At 43.9% G+C, this 20,923-nt stretch overlaps 1 long non-coding RNA gene across 2 annotated transcripts in view; it reads right to left on the bottom strand.

The window, feature by feature from the left end:
* Window positions 1-18,950, bottom strand: part of LOC115301862 — a 36,629-nt gene extending 17,679 nt beyond the window's left edge. Inside the window, exons 1-3 of one of the 2 annotated variants that reach the window (XR_003913329.1) lie at window positions 18,670-18,950; window positions 10,437-10,849; window positions 9,340-9,475 (exon numbers count right to left, since the gene is read on the bottom strand). This is a non-coding gene — a long non-coding RNA (uncharacterized LOC115301862). The remainder of the gene's footprint in view (window positions 1-9,339; window positions 9,476-10,436; window positions 10,850-18,669) is intronic. The other variant, XR_003913330.1, reaches the window with a different exon arrangement.
* Between the last annotated feature and the right edge of the window lie 1,973 nt (window positions 18,951-20,923).

Here is a 20,923-nt window from a genome sequence, read left to right as displayed (position 1 = left end):
TTTACTCGAATGCTGAAATGTATCACCATTGTAAATGGACAACATATTCCCTTATGAATATCAGCCTCTTTCTATTGTTTCAATTTTTATTTTCAAATTTCTAAAAAAATTTTTACTGAATTTACTAGTGAATTTTTTCCCTGCCGTTTCAAAGTAAGAGATATCAGCTTTAGTGTTTCAGAGAATACTTCTTGTCTTATTTGTTCAATCAGACATGTCTTTTTTTCATGGAGGTTTGTGCTTAGTTCTTTTTCTAGAACTGTATTTCTGGGTTTTGAAGGTTTTCTTTTCTTGTTAATAAAGACACTTGAAGCAGTGAAGTTTTCTCTAAACATTTCCATTGAGTTCAAGAATTTGATGGAGGTTTTCCATATTTTAAAATGATATGTTACTGTATTTCAAATTTCTTCTCTAACTAGGTAAGAGTTGGAATCTTTGTTTCACTGGCATTCAGTCATTTTTTAAATTTAAAATAAAATATAAACATTTTTTGCAGTGATATCATATATGTAGTGCATATCATTTAGAGTATCTTTCCCTTACTGAAATTTCTTGTTAATTCCTTTGTGAAAGTTTGCCACATTCGATGTTTTCCCTTTAAGTTCACCCCCTAAAATTGCTCGTTCAACCTTATTAATTGCAGTTTTGCAAACTATTATTTCTTTTTTTCCTACTTCATTTAACTGTTATAGTGGATTAAGAATTTTTGCGACAATTTTGTTTATTCCAATTTCATCTTAAAATTCTAAATTTCTCCCACATACTTCGTTGCAATGTATTTAAGCTCATATACATTTAACTTTTTGGTTTCACTGATTATTTTGCCTTTGATTCTCACCTAATAAACTCACTACCATTGCATCACCCTTTTTTTGCTGTCTGCTTAATATCATAATGCATTAGATTGATATTTACTGACCCAACGATTATTTTTATTTTTTTCCACATTGATCCATCTTTCCCTTTTAAGTAGAATATTCTTGATTTTTTTCTTAAATACAGCCTGAAACTTTTCTTAAATAGGAAAATTTAATCCACTGTCGCACAGTCTTAAAATTGCCATATTTAGACCATCATGACCATATTTTAATTTTATTTTTGGACATATGTTTTGTTATATTTCTTTGTTGTTTCTTCACTTGGGAGTCGTATTCAAATTGCTGTTATCTCATTCATTTCTAAAAAGAGATAAAAAATAAATATTTGTATTTTTATAAATATACCGTCGTAACTGCTGAGAAAAATCTGACACTTCGGATTTTGTGCCCTTGACTTTACACCTTCTCTCTCCTCTTCTCCTTATCCCATTTCCTCACAGCTTGTGTATTTGAGATAAATCATTTTGTAGTTTTTTCTATTTTTCTGTCACTGGTACTGATTGTTTATTGCCATAACTCTGGAAATGCTGTTTGAAAGGGAAGTGTATGGCCAAAAGGTTTACACAGGGTTCTCTGCCATTGATCCTGGTAGACAATCTCTGAGGTTCTCTCTTTTCTTTTCTCTTCTTTCTTTTTAGGAATACTTTAGTTTTCCACTGCCTTTGGGAAGCTTCCAGCCTCAGCTGCTTCATCGGATCCTAATCTACAGCACTTTTGCAAAGCAGAAAAGCACCAGTCTTCATTATATTTAAAGAAGAACACGAATAGAACAGGCAACCTCACGTCAGCGGTTGTATTCACCTCACAGTGGACACTGAGAAAACGTGGTTGAATTCTCTATTCTTGACTGAGGACTTTTCGAGTCGCCAGCTGGCTGCCTTTCTGTGTGCTTGTCAGACCCCATGGGCCCTTGCCGGGAGAAGCACCCAGTGGAGAATTCAAAATTTAGCTCTGCCACCGACTGCAGCATCTTCTAAAAATTGAGATGCTCTCAAGATTACAGACAGCAGTCTAAGGGGCCAGTCTCTGGCTCTCTGGTGATAGCTCTGTTCTCCCAGCGCCCCGTTCATTTATTTATATATCGATTGAACTAATTCTTTCTTTATTTATAGCTTCTCTGTTATGTAACTGCCCCACACAGCTGAGATTCTTTTTTGGAATGAAATGTGGAATAGTTTAAGTACCTATGAAATCAAGTGTATACTCAACACTGTTACAGTTTCCAGTCTGAGCTCTTCAATCAGTTCTGGAAATTCTATTTGCTTACAGTTTAAATGAGCATCTGGAGCACTAACTTCTTCCCTAGGAGGAAGAGTATCAGCATTGGCTAATATTTATTGACCTTTTGCCACAAGCTGTCTCACCATCAGTTTTGGAAAACCGTGGTTTCAACTCAGAGTCCCTTTTTGATTTTTTTTCTTTTCTTTTATAATTTTCCTGGAGGATTGAATCTTTCTAATGTTATACTTGATTTTCCAGTTTATCCTTTACCTTAATGATTTAAGATTCTGGAGTGTTGCTCCATTTCTGGGTCTTGTTTTTTTTTTAAGTTTATTTCTTTATTTTGATAGACTGAGCACATGAGTGGGGGAGGGGCAGGGGAAGGGAGGGAGAGAATCCCAAGCAGGGTCTCGGCTGTCAGCGACAGTCCGACACAGGGGCTCAATCTCAAGAACCCTCAGATCATGACCTAAGTGGAGATCAAGAGTCCGAAGCTTAACCAAGTGAGCCACCCAGACACCCCTACATTTCTGTCTTTAAAGCTGCAACAGATTATGTGGTTGTTCTCTCCCCTTCTTCTTTATTTGAGAAGGAAATACCATCTATGTTCTAACTGTGATTCTTGTTCTTTTGAAAAAGAGAGGCAGGAGCTTCAGTGGTTTGCTTGCCTTTAATGGTGTGTATTGAATAAGGTTTTCACTTACTTTTAAAGTGTTCGCTCTTCTTTCTTTTTACATAGTTCCTAAGAGGCTCATTTCTTTCTCAAGAAGGCTCATTCACTAAAGAGGTTCTAGATTTCTGATATTTTAATTGGTATCTTAATAAGTCTTAACAGAGAGGGGTTACTCACTCCCTCATTGATTCAGAACATTGCTCTTTTCAAATGACTTTACCAAGAGACCTGGGGGAAACGCAAACTATCTTGTGAAACAAAAAATGCTGTCCATCCTGTAATTGCCCTTAATAACAAAATATAACTATTCTTAACTATTGAAAAAGGAGAGAAACGTGAGAACTTATTTCATTCTTTGACTCCTGTGATTTCAGAGTTAAAAAGCTTTCCTCTCTTAGACATCTTTTGATTCCTACAATTTGACCTTTTATTACTAATCACTTAAATACAAGTCTGCTTCCCAGCAACCCTTTCCATGTGGATATGTAAGCCCCTCTCGTACATAGCTTTTAGAATTCGTTGATACAGGAATGTTTTCTGTGGAGAGAAAACTAATCTTTCTTCCTTCCTTTCTTCCTTCTTTCTTTAATTTTCAGTGTTTATTTATTTTGAGAGAGAGAGAATAGGAAGGGACAGAGAAAGGGAGAAAGAGAGAAAATCCCCAACAGCCTCTGTGCTGTCAACGTGGAGCCTGATATGGGGCTTGAACCCACAAACTGAGATTGTTACCTGAGCCGAAACCAAGAGTTGGACATTTAACTGACAGAGCCACCCAGATGCCCTCAAAACAAATCTTTCTCTCTTTTCTTCAAATTTTTAACTGTTTATTTATTTTTGAGAGAGAAAGAGCGTGGGGGAGGGACAGAGAGATAGGAAGACACAGAATCCCAAGCAGGCTCCTAGCTCTGAGCTGTCAGCACAGAGTGCAAGGTGGGGCCCGAACCCACAAACCATGAGATTGTGACCTGAGACAAAGTCTGAAGCTTAACCAACTGAGCCATCCAGGGACCCCAAAACAAATCTTTCTTAAACAGAGACTGGAATGATTTCAACACTAGCGCCACTACCCCCTGCCTTTTGCCCCCACCTTCCACCTGTTTGCCCCAGTCTTGCTTAAATTCCTTCCCAGGAGCGCATCTTTGAACAAACTGAAAATCACATAAACCCAGCAGGCAGCAGGCTCCAGGGCTTTGTGTTACGGAGTGCTCCAAAGGAACTGCACCCAGCGTTGCCCCCATCTGCAAAGTGCCCACAAATCTGACTCATATCTTTGTGCATCTTTCTTTTTTTTTTTAAACAAACTTTTCTTTAACTAATCGCTACGCCCAATGTGGGGCTCGAACTCAAGACCCCGAGATCAAGAGTTGGATGCTCCTCTGACTGAGCCAGCCAGGCGCCCCTGTGCCTTTTTCTTTTAAAAGCCTAAAATAAACCTGCTGGGGAAGGCAAGGAAAGTAAGGGCTTCTCTCGTTCTTGCATACAGAAAGGAAGCTGCCCCCCTTCAGGAGAACTGTAATTGATAATTTGCAGCTGACGCACAAAACACCGCGTTAACTTGCACGAGAAACGGAAAGCTGGATGCCACTGCTAAATATTGCTAGCATTACTATTTGTATCCCTGCAATAAATAGTGTTATTACCGTAAAGCTGAGCAAGCATGACATTTCTGACTGCCTCTCCTTTTAAATGGAGAATCTATAAATAGTGCCTGGGTAGCATTTAAACATTTCAAAGCATCACGTTTTTGTTAATACAAATGTGTGATCAGAGCCATTCACTCCCATAAATATTTTCCCTCACAATCTGAGCATCAACAGCCACATGCGTTTCCCATCACCCACCGAGTGTAAGGCACTTTGTAAAACGCCGGGCATTCCAAGGTGAAAAACCTGGCTCCTAGTGAAGAAACTAGTTTAAACACCCCCTCCACATCTTTCCAACTTAAACACCCCCATCCATATCTGTCCAGAGATTCGCGTGAAAAAGAAATCGGTATTTCCCAAGGTGGACAAACTTTGTACCAAAAGATGCTTTTCTTTTTTTTTTGAAAAAGCGTCCTTTTAGTAAATAAGTTTATTGAGAATGATCAAGGCCCAGCAATGTTTGGGGGCTAGACATTAAACAGAGAACAAATCAGAGGGAGCCCCAGACCTTCAGGAAACTTGTAGTTTTGTTTTAATTGAACACACAGTATGAGTTTCCTGTGGCTGTTGGAACAAATTGCCACAAACTTGAAAACAGAACAACAGAAATGAATTCTCTCAGTTCTGGAGGCCCAAAGTCTGAAACCAGGATCTCTGGGTCACAATCAAGGTGTCCACAGGGCCACGCTAGCTTCCTCTCTCTCTCTCTCTCTCTCTCTCTCTCTCTCTCTCTCTCTCTCTCTCTCTCTGGGAGAATCTGGTCCATGCCTCTCCCGCCTTCTGGTGACTGCTAGCTGTCCTTGACCTGTGGCCCATCCCTCAGTCTCTGCCTCTCCCGTGACATTGCTTCCTTCTCTTCCATCTGTGTCAAATCTCCCTCAGCCTGCCTCTTCTAAGGACTCTTGTGAATGCATTTAGGAACCATCCAGATCATCTGCCATTTCAAAATCCCTAACTTAGCTGAGTTTGCAAAGACCTTTTTACCACACATGTTTCCAGTGATTAAGACCGGGTATCTTTGGGGGGCCATTATTCAGCCTACCGCATGTAGAAACAGCCCTGAGCTGTCCTATAGTAGCAACAGATTTTCTGCTTTGACCTTGAAACCCTTTGAGAAATACCTGTCACACCCCAGAGAAGCCTGGTCATCAGAACCCACTGTGGAACACAGCTGTTTGAGAAGCTGTTTGCATAGGAAGGAAGAGCTGTCCGGGGGCGGGGGGCGGGGCGCTGGGGGGGGGTCGTTCTTAGTTTTCCCTCCTCAGTGGGGTTCAGCAAACTCTGACTGACCTTGACTATATATCAGATTTGTTGTAAAAAGAGAGATGACGGACTTCCTTTTTTTATATGTATATATTCATCTTTCTTTTTTCTTTTTTTTTCCTTTATAGTTTATTACCAAGTTGGTTTCCATATAACACCCAGGGCTCATCCCCATGCCCTCCTCCATGCCCATCACCCCCTTCCCCTCTGCCCCACCCCCATCAGCCTTCAGCTTGTTCTCAACATTCAAGAGTCTCTCATGATTTCCTCCCTCCCTCTCTCCACCTATTTTTCCCGTTCCCCTCCCCCATGGTCCCCCATTAAGTTTCTCCTATTACATTTTTGAGTGCAAACATATGGTATCTGTCCTTCTCTGCCTGACTTATCTCACTTAGCATGACCCCCTCGAGGTCCACCCACGTTGCTACAAATGGCCAGGTTTCATTCTTTCTCATCGCCATGTAGTACTCCAGTGTCTATGTAAGATGACGGAGTTCCTGAACATGGAAAGGCCGCATGGTCATGGCTCCTCATGCGCAGCTTCTGCTCTCCTGTGTCTCTGGCTCCTGACAGCTGCCAGATCTTTCTTCATCTTCCCTTACAAAAACAGGGCAGGATAGAGGCATTTTCATACACACGCACACACACACACACACACACACACACACACACACACACACTTTTTTAGAAATTAAGAGAAAACAAAAGAGACACAGACAACAAAAAGAACTAGTTGACAAAGCACTGACGCCTGGTTAGTTGATTATCATTGGCTCTGTCCCCAGCTCCTTGCTGTCCCTGTGATTTCCAGCAGGTAGCCTCCGGGCGCTTTCTGTTCCAGGCAAAACCTCACCTTCATTCTTCCTATTTTAAGTTTCTGACACTCTCTATAATCTTCCTATCAAGCTCTAGGTTCTGGAAAGAAGAAATCTCATTTTCTATGTTTTTAGTCACCCAACTAGGATGCAACGGGCAATGACTGTGTGCCAGGTGAGCAAAATGCCTTCCCAGTTTCACACCAGGTGTCCTGAACCTGGTTCCTGGACCTTCCTGCAGAAAGAAGGAAACCCTGCGATGATTCTTTCTTCACGAGCCTGAACTGAAGGAAGACTTCATGGAAATCCCAGCCCTCACAAGCTTTGCCAGCAGGAGGATTCATCTGACAACGTAAATGAGATCGGGAGCCCAGAATTTTTTAAAATAAAGCTTTGGACATTCCATGTAGAATAGAAAGTTTCTCTGGAGTTCATCAAAGACATATTAAGAGAGAATGGGGCACCTGGGTGGCTCAGTTGGTTGAGCTTCCGATGATTGATTTCCGCTCAGGTCATGATCTCATAGTTGGTGGGTTCAAGCCCTGTGTCCGGCTCTGCACTGACATGTGGAGTCTGCTTGGGGTTCTTTCTTTGCCTCTCTCTCTCTCTCTCTCTCAAAATAAATAAATAAACTTGAAAAAGTAAAAAATTCAAAAGAGAGAAGAAAAGGCTCCTGGGGGTACAACAGAGGCTTCAAGGAGATTTCTGTGAGGACATATGTAAACTGTGGTATTCTGGTTCAAAGCCTGAAGTTTGTATATTCCAGTGACAGGTCTCGAAGGGCAAGGACCCCACCAGGAGAGCTGATGTGTTCAGGAGTTCCTCCTTAATCAGGGGTGGGGGACTTATAATTTGTCATATTGATATATTATTGTCATTGATACTATTATATCATTGAAATTATTTATATAATCTATAATCTACAATAGGTCATTTGTAAATATCAATGATGATATTGACATAATAGTGATAATTTGCCATATGGGTAAAGGGGGGGGGGTGCCTGGATGGTTCAGTAGGTGAAGTGTCCGACTCCTGATTTCAGCTCAGGTCATGATCCTGCAGTTTGTGGGTTCAAGCCCCACATCAACGCTCTGCACTGACAGTTCGGATCCTGCTTGGGAGTCTCTCTCTCCCTTTCTCTCTCTGCCCTTCCCCCACTCACTTTCTATTCCTGTCTCAAAAATAAACAAAAAATAAACTTTATCCAAAAAACTGTGTGTAAGGGGTCCAGGCACTGTCCAGAGTTGCAGCAGTAGAAGCCGCAGACGTGAACTCCGCCTTGGTGCTGCTGACACACTAATGTGACCGGCCAGTAATAATAAACGTATAAATAAACAATAGAGCACTTCCTCCTCCCATCCCCAGAAGTCCTCACCCTGGATCCCTGTGAGTCGGGAGGAGTACCAAGAACACAGCAGCCAGCGAGAACAGAAGATGGGTAAGAAGAAGGAGGGCCGCCTGGGTAGCTCAGGCGGTTGAGCATCCAGCTTCAGCTCAGGTCATGATCTCATGGTTTGTGGGTTCAAGCCCCGCGTCGGGCTCTGTGCTGACAGCTAGCTCAGAGCCTGGAGCCTGCTTTGGATTCTGTGTCTCCCTCTCTCTCTGACCCTCCCCTGCTCGCACTGTCTCTCTCTGTCTCTCAAAAATAAATTTAAAAAAAATTTAAAAATTTAAAAAAAAGAAAAGAAAAAGGAATACGAATGTAGTTATATCAAAACCATCGCCGGCTGCACAGAGATTTCTGCCCACTAAGTACTTTCACTTTCTCCCAACTCATGGAACCTCCCACTGACCCCAAGAAAGGCTGTCACCCCTGTGTATTAACCCCATTCCACAGATAAAGGCTCAAGGCCAGAGCTTGCTCCACCATACACAGAACCTGCACTTGAACTCAGGTCCTCTCTTAATTTGGTGCTGTCCCTACTGCCTTCACCCAGAGGGAAAGAGGGAACAGGATCCTGGTAGGGTTCAGAGGCTCAGTCGTAGGAACCGAATGCCTACACGGAAAGGAAATTCCTGCTGCACATAATTCATTCTCTCAGAGTGCTTTTTGCTGGGGTGGGGAGTTGGGGGTCTCATCCAGCAGGCGCTGTGCTCTGCCCACCTTGTCTGACCTTTACAGTAGGTGCTTGGCTTGTGAAATGAGAGCTCGGACCATTGCCACCTGCTTTGACCATGACTGCAGGAGCCAGGAGAAGCCCACAGCCATTCTCGGACTGGACAATGAGGGTTTTTACATTCATTTCTCAAGATGTCTTGGAAAGTCACACTGAGGGGCGGGGAGCAGGCAAGCTCTGCTGATACAGTTCTGGATCATTCTCCTTGAAATGGGGACCCAGCCATTGCTTACAGGGCAACTGTCAAGGGGGTACTTAAAGAATTTTTTTGAGCCTATAGGAAATATTGACAGACAATAACAGAAGCTACCACACTTCCTCCTTCATCAATCAATCAATAACAAAAGGGTCAATGATAATAGTCAATACAATTATTTCCGGGCACTGTCTCTACAACTGAATGATCCTTGTTAAGTTTTTCGTGCTGTTGGACTAACCCGGTGGGCTGATAGCCCCTGCTCTTCCCTGTCCCCCTCTTGGTCCAACAGGGGAAATTTTGAAGAAGTATGAAGTGTAAAAGGGAACGTTAATTTTGGACTTCTGAGTCTGGCCAGGTGAATTTGGGGAAGTCCGAGCATACACCCAGTAGCAACTTCGCTCCAACAGAGAGGAGCACATGCCCTGACTCCCCCAGCCCCTCTCCTGTGCCCAGAGAGACGCCTGGGCAGATAGCCATGCAAACACGCCTGCACCCCTGCTTAACGTCCACCCAGGGGCTCGCCTCACCCAGGTTCAGAAAAGGTCCAGGTAGCCACGGCTCCGGGCAGGCTGGGAGCGGAGGTCAGGGTCCTAGGACTTGGGAGGGACACTCAAGGATGAGGATTACCAGGAACTAGGCTGGACTACTTGCTAGGGAACTGGTCTGCAATAAGAAACAATCAAATCATTACCATTTGCTCTGTAATAAACATGACATGCCCGCAGAGCTATCCTGATAAAGGATCAAATGTCTCTCCCCTTCCTCCCTCTTTCTGTGCCCTTTCTTGTCCACCGACTTTCTTTGAGAAATGTATTATCTTTGTAAAATGATACCTGCTCACAGTAAAATATTCAAACGCCTTAAAGTGCAAACGAAAACCCCAAGGCACTCAAAAATGGAATCACCCAAGAGGTTACAACTGTAACCTTTTTGTGGAAACCTCTGTGTGTGTGTGTGTGTGTGTGTGTGTGAGAGAGAGAGAGAGAGAGAGAGAGAGAGAGAGAGAGAGAGAGAGAGGCAGAGAGAGAGAGATTTTTAAGGCTTCCATCAATGTAACACACTTGTGGTAAAGTGCACGAATCCTCAGTGTACAGCAAACTGACAGGCCTATGTAACTAGTATCTGTAACACTGACCTCCCCACCCAGCCATACCCAACCCCAAGCATGAGCGCCTCCTGATTTCCCACCTCTGAGAACACTTTGACCCATATACTCACAGCTTTTATTAAACACCAATGATCCTAAACACAGACCTTGCGACTCCCATGTCCCCCTAAATCAGAACTGCAAAAAAAATAAAAGCCCCCCGCCCACGATGTAACTGACATCCCCATCTACACTGATTCATTCCACAACCTCTGCCTGGGGTCCGTGTGCTCCTGAGTGCTGGCCCACAGTCTGCTGCCTTCTGGAACCGCCTGGGCAGCTTTAGAATAGGCGCCACCTGGGCTCCTGCTCCAGTGAGGTTGGTGGTCCAGGCGGGGCCTGGGCATTGGGATCTACAGATGGTCTCTCTCCCCAGGTGATCCTAATGTGCCCCCAGAGGGAAGCTCTCGGTTTTAGGACCATTTTTCACCACATAATACACAGCATATCTCTGTGAGACCGTCCCAACCCACTGACCCCATTGGCCTTTGTGAGACCAGCTGGAGAGCATCATCTTTCATCTCCTGTGAGAAGACTGGGCTCAAAGAGGTTCTGTGCCCAGAGAGCATGATGGCGGCAGACGGTGCTTGTGCTGGATGGAGCCTGGGTCATGGGCACAGGTCAAGTTCACATGTAGCAGAGGCAGCCCCAGCCGTGAGGAAGTGCTCCCCCATTCCATTCCCCCAGTCATCCAGAATGGAGAGAGGCTCAGCTGGTAGGTCATGTCTACGAGGCCCAAGTTCTCAGGATTCCGGGGCAGGAACCAAAGGAGGCACAGACATGTGTTTGTGTAGCCACAGATTCACTGTGGAGAACAGGCAGTAGGCAGGGGAGACTTGTTTTTCTCAGGAGGGCACACGCAGGCAGAGAGGGCCCCATGATTGTATCTCCTGATTTAAAAAAAGTTATTATTAAAATTTTCAAATATACAGAAAAGGGTAATGGAAGGTATCACCTTTAAAAAAAAAAAGGATTAATATATTTAAGTGAAGACCTCTTTAAAAAGGTACCAGAAGGACCTTTCTAAACCATTAGCAATTGAAATTAAGGCTGATCTTTCCGTGCTCCCCCTGAATTTTATCTTTCGCATCTAGATTCTGCTAGAATAAAAGCTTAGTGAAGGCAGGGATATTTGTCCGTTTAGCTCTCTGGTGCCTAGAAGAGTGGTTGGCACGCAGTGGACACAGCTAAACCTGTCAGCAACCGAATAAATGTATGAACAGAACGTGCATGGCTTTGGATTGGGGGGAAACACTGTTATAAATGGTTATATAAAAATATATTCATGGAGAACAGTGTCCTTCTTTTGTTCTGCCAGTGGGATGCTGAGCAAGGGATGAAATGGCAGCCAGGATTCTCTGTGGTCATGTCTAATTTTTTCCACGATGTAAAATTAAAGAGCGTACGAGTCAAAAAAAGGAAACTGTAAGAACACTTGGAGGATAGGTGATAAACCCAGAAAAAGCACTGTGCCTCTCAACCACTGACCCTGTTAACTTATAAATGACTTGGAAATAACATGCAGGTGATTCATGGCGGAGAGTTTAAATCCAGTGCCAAGGGGGCAGAGCCTGAGTCCTGTGAATCTGTGTATCTTCCAAACTGGTGGAAAGCAGGAAAGGGGTAAAGAGCCCCCTGGGGCTGTGACCTCATGGCTACTTTTGTTTCATCACCTGGTTGTCACCCATGGTGGTGGGGGGGGAGGGGGTTGTCTTGCTGTTCTCTTTCCAGCTGAGTAGAAAATGTGGGCCAAGGGGCACCTGACTGGCTCCGTTGGTTAAGAGTCTGACTCTTGGTTTTGGCTCAGGTCATGATCTCACAGTTCAGGGGTTCGAGCCCAGGCTCTATGATGACAGTGTGGACCCTGCTTGGGATTCTCTCTCTGTCTCTCTCTGCCCCTACCCAGCTCACTCTCTGTCTCTCTCTCTCAAAATAAATGAACTTAAAAATTAAAAAAAAAAAGAAAATATGGGCCAACAGGGTGTATATGGGAGACACGAATGACCTAAGTCTCAGACATTTGACCTAGACATTTGTTTTAGCCTTGTCATGGAGGGAGGAGCTACAATGGATCTCAGATGAACCCCAAGGGCTCCACATTCTGGAAAGAGTCATTTGTGCAGGTGTCTGAGGTACTCTAGACTTGCTTGGCTTTCTTGTATGCAGTCCTGATTTATAGAATTCATTCTCAGAAAGCTTCTGCAAATATTCGAGGACCTAGGGAAATGGTATCCTATGCTCTCTGAGGATGTAAACATCCCGTAGTTACAGCCTTGTCAGCAGACACTGAGACAAGGGATACATCTCCCTCTCCTGGGTGAGGCACAAGTCTGAACTTGGGCCAAAAGGGATGTGCTCAGTATCACATAGGGAGGCCCCGATATTTCAGAATCCTTTGCCTTGGACTCTTATGCAACCAGATCAGCCAATACCTGGCAATTTCCAAAGTGCATGTGACACCAGCCTTGCCCCTAGGAAGTCTTTACAAGTCAAACACCCTAGGTATCCTCAGCCTTCCCATCTTTATAGTCTTTCCAAATTTATAAAAGTCACTGCCAAAGTGTAAGACGTATTCTCCCTACTCAGATAGCCTTGAATTTATTGCAAATAAGAACAAAAGTACCAATCACTAACATTTATAATCTGTGTACATATTTCAAAAAGACTTCAGGGCTTTTTTGTGATAAAATGAATCACATAGTCCTGTGATGAAAAGAATATTAATTTCTGGCCTTTATTTAGGTGAGTAGACGGGGGTTGGAAATTTTCTTGGCTTTCCCAAAGCTCTCCTGCCTCTGGAACTGATCACCAGGCAATTGTAGAGATCCATTCTTATCTAGTATCTTACCTACCCTGATATATAATAGGATCTCATTAAGAGCATTGGGCAAGAATCAGGGCATGGGTTAAATCAGGGTTACACTGGGAGAGTCCTGTTTTCTCCTTCATAGGATTAGATTAGATCAAATGATCTTTGGATGCCCTAAGTCCTAGCACAGTTTTCTTTCTGTGCTCCATCTCAGATGCTGCACCAGGAGATCAGGTCCCTGGCCAGAGACCAGGATCTTCTGCCTAGGCAAACCCCAGTGAGGGCAAAGAATAAAATGAGGTCATATTAAAAAAATAATAAGAATAATAAGGGGAGGCTGGGTGGTTCAGTCGGTTGAGTATTTCACTTGATTTTGGCTCAGGTCATGATCCCAGGTTGTGGGATCGAGTTCTGTGTCAAGCTCTTTGCTGAGCCTGGAGCCTGCTTGGATTTCTCCCTCTCTCCCCCTCTCCCCGCCCTCTCTCTCTGCCCCTCTCTACTCACATGCATGCACTTTCTCTCTCAAAATAAATAAGTAGACTTAAAAAATAATAATAACATGCAAAGAGAAAATACTTTTCCTTTTAAAGATTTTATTTAAATCTTTACACCCAACAGGGGCTCAAACTTACAACCGCAAGATCAAGTGTCACATGCTCTACTGACTGAACCAGCCAGGCACCTTGACGGTTGGTAATTCACTTGACAAACATTTACAGGAAGATTGCCCTGTGCTGGGCACAGCTCTGAAAGCTAGGGGCATGCACACAAATAAATAAAAAAAGACAAAAATAAGATAAGGGCTGGGAACACAAAGATAATGACTGGTTCAGCTTCTGCCTTTGGTCAAAGGAGAAATTGGTGACTAGGAACCAACCTGGTGAGGACAGGAAGAAAAGGGTGGGCCAGATTCCAATGAGCTGCCATGCTCTCAGGATAGGGGGTTGGGGGTGGGGGGAGAGACCAGGAAGTCTCTGGAGGAGCAGAGATTTAAATAGGACCTTGTGGGGCGCCTGGGTGGCTCAGGTTTTGGCTCAGGTCATGATCTCATAGTTCGTGAGTTTGAGCCCCATGTCAGGCTCTGTTCTGACAGTGCACAGCCTGCTTGGGATTTTCTATCTCTCTCTCTCTCTCCACTGCCCCCCCAAATAAGTAAGCAAACAAACCATCATGGAAATATAAATAGAGCCTTGTAATGGGGGTCAAGGACATGCCCCACTAAATGTGTTTTTGGTCTCAATCCTCTTTCACCCTCCTCATTCAACTTTTTCTCAGTGGTGGTAAGAGAACTCAGTCCACCACTCTGAAAATCCAGAAAGTCCCCTCAGTTACAAGGCGATGCAATTCTCTTCTCTGGTAACAGATGAGTGGGGAAGAAGAGAGACCCTCTTCCTGAGAGCTTTTGTGTCTCAAAGGAGGTCCATTCCCCTCCCAACTAGCTCACCCACCTACTTCACAGTCAAATGGTGGCATTTCCTGGTACTAACGTTGAGAAAAGTGGAAAAGTTTCACTTCTAACTATTGTCATCTTCTTTTAAATGTTAATGTCAAAATGTATATGTATTTTTACCATTAGGGATAGAAATAGCCTAACAGGTGTACTAAGGGGTGTTATAAGCAAAATGATAAATTAAGGTGCTTAGCACAGCGTTACAAAATGTTAACATGGAATTAATTTTATATGTGAAATGTACTTTTTGAAATATAAGTCACTCATTTAAAGAGTGCAATTCAATGGTGTTAGTATACTCACAGAGCTGAGCAACCCTCCACCATGATCTATTTTCAGAACATGATCATCACCCCCAAAAAGGAATCCTATGCCCCTTAGGAGTCATTCCTCACTTGCCCTCCCCCAGCCCTAGTCAAATTCCATCTTTATAGATTTCCCTATTCCAGACATTTTATATAAATGAAATCAGGGGTGCCTGGGTGGCTCAGGCGGTTAACCATCCGACTTTGGCTCAGGTCATAATCTCACGATTCGTGAGTTTGAGCCCCATGTCCGGCTCTATGCTGATGACTCAGAGCCTGGATCGAGTTTCAGATTCTGTGTCTCCCTCTCTCTCTGTACATCTCTCTCTCTCTCTCTCTCTCTCTCTCTCTCTCTCTCTCAAAAAAAAAATATTTAAAAAATAATAAATGGAATCATACGATGAGTGTTCTTTTGTGAATGGCTTCTTTCACTTAGCATAATGTTTAAAGGTTTATCCATGTTATAGCATAGCTCAGTATTTCATTCCTTTTTAGGGCTGAATAAGATTCCATTGTATGGATATACCCCATTTTATTTATCCATTCATGAGTTCATAAAACACCTGGGTTTGTTTCCATTTTTTGGTTCCTAGGAATAATGCCACTCTGAATATTCATGTATAAACTTGCCTGTGGATGTAGATTTCATTTCTCTAAGGTTGACGCCAAAGAGTGGACTTGCTGGGTCGTTTGGTAACTCTATGTTGGACATTTTGAGGAATTGCCAGGCTGTTTTGCAAAGTGACTGTTCCATCTTACACTCCCACCATCAATGTATAATGACTCCAATTTCTCTACATCCTCACTCTCACCTGCCATTGTCCGTCTTTTTTATTATTGCCTCCTAGGAGCAGATGAAGGGGCATCTCGTTGTGCTTCTGATTTGATTTCCCCCGATGCCTAATTATGTTGATCATCTTGGCATGTACTTATTGACCATTATATTACCTTCTTTGAAGAAATATTTCCTCAAATCCTTCACCCACTTTAAAATTGGGCTATATGTCTTTTTGTAATTGAGTTATAAGAATTCTTTACCTAATATTCTGGATACCAGTCCCTTATCAAACGTAGGATTTACAAATATTTTGTCCCATACTGTTAGCTGTCTTTTAACTTTCTTAAGGACATGCTATTTTAAATAAAGGAAAAAAAACCAGACTAGAACAATTCAAATGATCTAGACCTGCCTATAATTTCCATATGGCTCACTTGCTATTTCAGAATGATTTCTGTGTGCTGCTTTCAGTGTGCTACTATGAAAGTTAGGAAGGCTAAGGGCTAATTTGCATGCTCTCCCTGAGTTTTTACAGAGCTTTTCCTTGGCCACTTTGTTATTTCCCCTTGCAAAATGTAGCCACATTCCGGTGACAATTGTTTTCAAGGAAATCTTTTTGCAGCTTGAGAAGAAACTAAATAATGCATTATATGTTTACTATGAGCACGATGTGGAATCTTCCCATCTGTAGGATTTCAGGCCGTGGGCATAAATCAGGAGAGGGCTTCAGTGGAGAGAAAGCAAGAGTGCAAACGACCAACAGAAAGCAGGCTAGAGGCCAGGAGAGAGGACTGGAGGCCTCTGACAGGGAAACCCAAAAAAACACATTCTTTGGGGAGTGACCACCCACAGAAGACAGTTCATCAGCCTTCAGGATGGAATCCTTGATGATTGTGTGTGTGTGTGTGTGTGTGTGTGTGTGTACACACACATGCTCACACATGAACAGAGAGAGAGAGAGTGAGCGAGGAGAGGGAGAGAAAGAGGAAGAGGAGGAGGAAGAGGGGGAAGAAGGGAAGGAGAAGAAAGAGGAGGTTTTAGTTCCCATTGAAAAAAAGTTTTTCGTCTTTTAAAGCCTCTTCAGTGAGCCCAGTCTTTGTCAACGTACCTGTATGCCCAGTTCTTACCAGCTCAAGGAATATAGGCGCCTGCTTGTTCTCAGAATTGTGTTTAGCACTTTCTTTCCTTTTTTTTTTTTACAGGAGGCCTCAGCTCTGCCCTCCTACTTAAAGCTCTCTCCTGAACATATGTGTGCATTTTACGTACCTTAGGTCCTCAGTTACTTGAAAAGGTCCTGATCCCTCTGGTTATTAAATTCCATTCCAGTTTTTTGAACTTCACATATTCAGTTCATGACACAGGGACCCTCAAAATGTTAAATCTAAAACTTGGTGTGGATTGTCCTGAGGCACTTGGGACTTGGTCTGAAATCCCCATTCTTTCTGAGCCGCAGGAGGAAAACACAGTCTCAGAGCCTCAGGCTGTCCATCCTCAGCTATAAATAGGAACGGTTTGTTTGCGGTGCTCAGACTTCTAGCCACCAAATATCTGCCGGCATGGATACAGTCTGCATTTCTGCTAGCCACGCACCTCACACTCTTCTCTCTGTATCCCGCTGGTAAATGCAATCATTTGTCTATAAATATCTTTTATCTCAATGACACCGACATAAAACCCCTACTCTTCCCCCAGTGTGTATGAAGAGAGAAGAAGCCCTTCCCAGAAGCCACCAGCTTTGCCCGGTGCAACTATGGGCCTGAGAGTTTCCACACATCATCTTTAGGGGACAGGTGCTTTTTTTCTGCTTTCAAAGAGTTAAGCCATTTGCCTGAAGTCACATGTTTGGAGCTAAGACTTGAATCCAGTACATCCTGATTCAGAAGCCTAGTAGTTTTGGGTTTTAAATTTAAAATATACTATACAGTTTGGGGGAGCAGATGATTTGTCTTTATCACCCAACCCCAATGTGGGTTCTTTCCCAGGAATGGATTTGCAGTCAGGTGGAGACAGATAGCCTGGGCTCGAATTCTGGCTCTCCTTCCTGCTGGCTCTGAGAGTCTGGCAACCATTGAACCTCACTGTCCTCATCTGTAAAATGGGCATGGCAAGGAGGCTAACTCAAAGGGTGTTGACAGGGTCCAATAAAATAGGCAATGCATTGAAGCTCTGAATTAATATTAACCCCTCTCACTACCCCACTCCTTTTTAATACGGCAGGTGGACTTTCCCAGCATTTCCCAGTATAGAAGTTCACTCAACAAAGGCTTACAGGATCCTACTGTGTTGCCAGGCTCTGAACTGGGTTCTGGGGATAGTGATGTAATAGTGAACTGAAAAGACACACTTCCCTACTCATCACACCGTGGATCTCATAATCTAGTGGGAAAGACCAACTCTGCAGTCAGAGCCCTGCCGGGAAGGGTAGGCAACTCGGAATCATACAACAGAGGCAAATGTTTTATCATAAAACCAATCCTGTCTAAAATTTTTTTAAAGTCTTAAACTTACCCTGAAGTATGTTTTCCTTTCCATTACCTGAGACATTCTTGCTTTATGAAATGAATATGTTGCATACTTGTATAACTCTCTTCAGCTAATTCATGCTATTACATCTATGCTGAAAGCCTGTAGGTTTACAGACATTTTTACAAAAACCTTGTTGACAAATCTTCCTTAATGTTGGTTGGAATTAGGAATGGTAAGTTCAGTTCAAATGTTTTTCAGAATCAGATATTTAAAGAGTTTTAAAAAGAAAGGTCTGGAAATGACCACTGGAATCCTTTGGGAGCAAAATGCCATCTTAATGACAATTTAGGACATAGCAGGGGATGGACGATGTTAAGAGTTTTTTAAATGTTTGGTTTTTAGAGGGCTCTTAGGGAATGCAGACTTTTCCTTGGGGGATGCCATTAGATTCTAGAAGGTGTCCTGGAACATTTCTCTAGATGTGTATGCTCACTCTGACCTTCATGATTTGACATTAGAGGGCCCATGATGGGGGGGGGGGGGCTCTTGGTACATGTGAGTCAGAGATTCTAGGCTCCAGGACACTCTTTGGGGGTGAGGGGTGCTATGAAAGTGAAATTGATCAAATTGGATGTGGCTGAGGGGCCCTTTAGCAAAGCAGGGCAGCTCGGGGCATGGGCTGATGCCTCCTGAAAGGCAGCATTTCACGGATAGAAGATGGTTTGGGGAGGTGGAAGGTGTGGGACAGGGAAGGAACCACAAGCCAGGTGACCGCAGTCAGAGGCATCAAACTACAGGTCCATCCCTAATGTCTTGTTGGCAACTAAGGCTTCAGGAACCTTCTAAATAACATAGAACAAAATAACAGAAACAAAAAAAAAAAAACCAAAAAAACCACTTACAGTTTGACCTCTGGAGAGAGAAGACTCCTTCCTACCCAGGCCTGGCCTTTCTCAAGACCTGGGGAAGGTTTTGGAGTGGAAGTGGTGTGCAGTGCATGCCGTCCGGGGGTCCCCTCTGTGATGCATTCCCAGGGGATTTCAGCGCTTGCTCTTGGTAAGTTTAACAGCCCGAGGGTCATGGCCAGGATGCTGAAGGTGTGTGATCCAGTTCCGACCAGAATTCGACAGAGTGAGGAGAAATATTGTATTGTCCTTCTTACCTTTAAATAGCTGCGTCTCTCCTTCCAAAGCTCCCTTTTAAATATGCACACATGCATGCTTGCGCACACGTGCGCGTGCACACGCGCACACACACGCATCCCTCTGGCAGTGGCTGAAGCCAAACAGTCTGAGTGCTCCAGCATTTGAGCTGTTTCTCACTAGCCCTCAAATAGATCCTCAGCTCTTCACATCCACTTTGAAGTTAAACTGCGTGGCTCCCTCTTTACCCAGATATCGTCATGACGATAAACATCTTGCAGTCACCTCCCCCCCGCTCCTTCTCTACCCCAGCCTTATGTAAGCCACTGGCACACAGGCTTCCTTAATGTGTCTGTTTGGTGCCTGTTTGTATCATTTAGATTTTAGGTCCATCTGGTAATGACTCTATCTTTTCTGTACACAATGTATTCGGTTACTGTTAAACAATAATAGTTATTTAATCACAGCAACGTGTGTGTCTCGGGGAGGCAGGACTAATTTGAGGGCAGGGAGCGCTGAAAGGAGGAGGGTTGGAAGACTTCTCAAAGGGCTTTGGGTTTCTTCCAGGCACCGGTGTGGACCATCTCTATTCCTTTCCCAGGGTCCTGGTCCTGGAGTTCCAGAAGAAAACGGAGTGACCCCAGGCTCCCTTTTGGAAAGGAGAGACGTCATTGAAGTCCTAGAAAAGGAGGAGTTTCTTCAGTCCTGGGTACTGGTTGGCAACCCCTCAGGTTGGCGATAAAATCCCCAACAGCATAGAGAAGAGACAGGGAGGGTGTCTGGGGGTGATTTTCCTTTCCCTTCCTACCTATATCAAGCTGGCATCTCCGCGGCTTAAAAGTATGAAAGATTAGCCTTTATTTCCCTGCCTCACCAAGGGAGGGAGGCCCCTGCTGAGGGACACACTGGCTGAGGGTGAATTTTCAAGGGACCCCTGTGGGATGCCAGCAAGGGCTGGCTTACGATGAGGTAGGGGCTAGCCCTCCCAGACCTTTTATCAGCCCCTTCAAAACCAGCTCCGAATAGAGAGACCTATGTTGCCCCTCAACTTGTGGTCCTTGACTGACAGCATCAGCTTCTCGTGGGAACTTATTAGATCTATAGAACCACAAAATCTACCCTGCCTCCAGACCAGAACTGGCCTTCTAACAAGATCCCCAGGTACGCATGCGCACATTAAAGCCAGAGAAGGGCTGCTCTGCATCGGGTTTTGGCCCTTGGCTGCATGTCAGCGTCATCTGGGAACTTTTCAGAAAGTCCCAAGCCCCTGGCCCAGCTCTCACAGCTCCGTGTCATTTATAGACGTTGATTCCAACCAGCATGGGCGCTTGAACCAGACTGCCCGGGTTATTGGTCTCTTAGCCTCTTAGTAGGTGTGTGCGTGGGGGGCAACTCTGTGCGGGCTTCATGGTCTGTGAAATTGGAGTAATTCTAATCATAGCTATCTCGTAAAATTATTGTGATGTTTACAAGGGATGGTGTTTGTAGACTGAATTATAGTGAGTCCTCAATAACATTACTTACGTGATCCAAACAGGAGTTAAGTCAGGCTCCTGAGAGCCCTCTTCCTATCAGAGCGCTTGCCTCACTCACCTCCTTGCGTGTTGATGCCACTGAAGTTTTAGGTGGTCTGCACTGGATCTGGCGATTTCTTTGAGCATACCCGCCACCATTTCTAAGTGGATACATCCTGCTGGCCTTCATTGCTAAATGCAGTGCGTTCTCACTGCCTGATGATCACTGCCAGAGATACACCACTTAAAACAAGGCCACTTAAAAAGGAGCCAAATTTTATAGCAAATAATGGGAGAAACACATTTAATTAAAACTTAATATCAAAGACATGAACTAAAATGTGGCCAAAATTAACTACCTAGGTAACAATGACAAACATGTGCAGATTTTCAACACCAAGCTTGACTCACGTATCATGTTTGGTGGTAGGGGGTTGCCTGGGTGGCTCAGGCAACTTTTTTTTTTTTTTCACAATTTATACTCTCATGTTGCGGCCAGT

This window comes from Suricata suricatta, chromosome 9, assembly GCF_006229205.1.
Source record: "Suricata suricatta isolate VVHF042 chromosome 9, meerkat_22Aug2017_6uvM2_HiC, whole genome shotgun sequence".
In the NCBI taxonomy this organism is placed as follows: Eukaryota; Metazoa; Chordata; class Mammalia; order Carnivora; family Herpestidae; genus Suricata; species Suricata suricatta.
The sequence above is the reverse complement of the archived record's forward strand: the minus strand, read 5'-3'. Positions and strand labels throughout refer to the sequence as shown.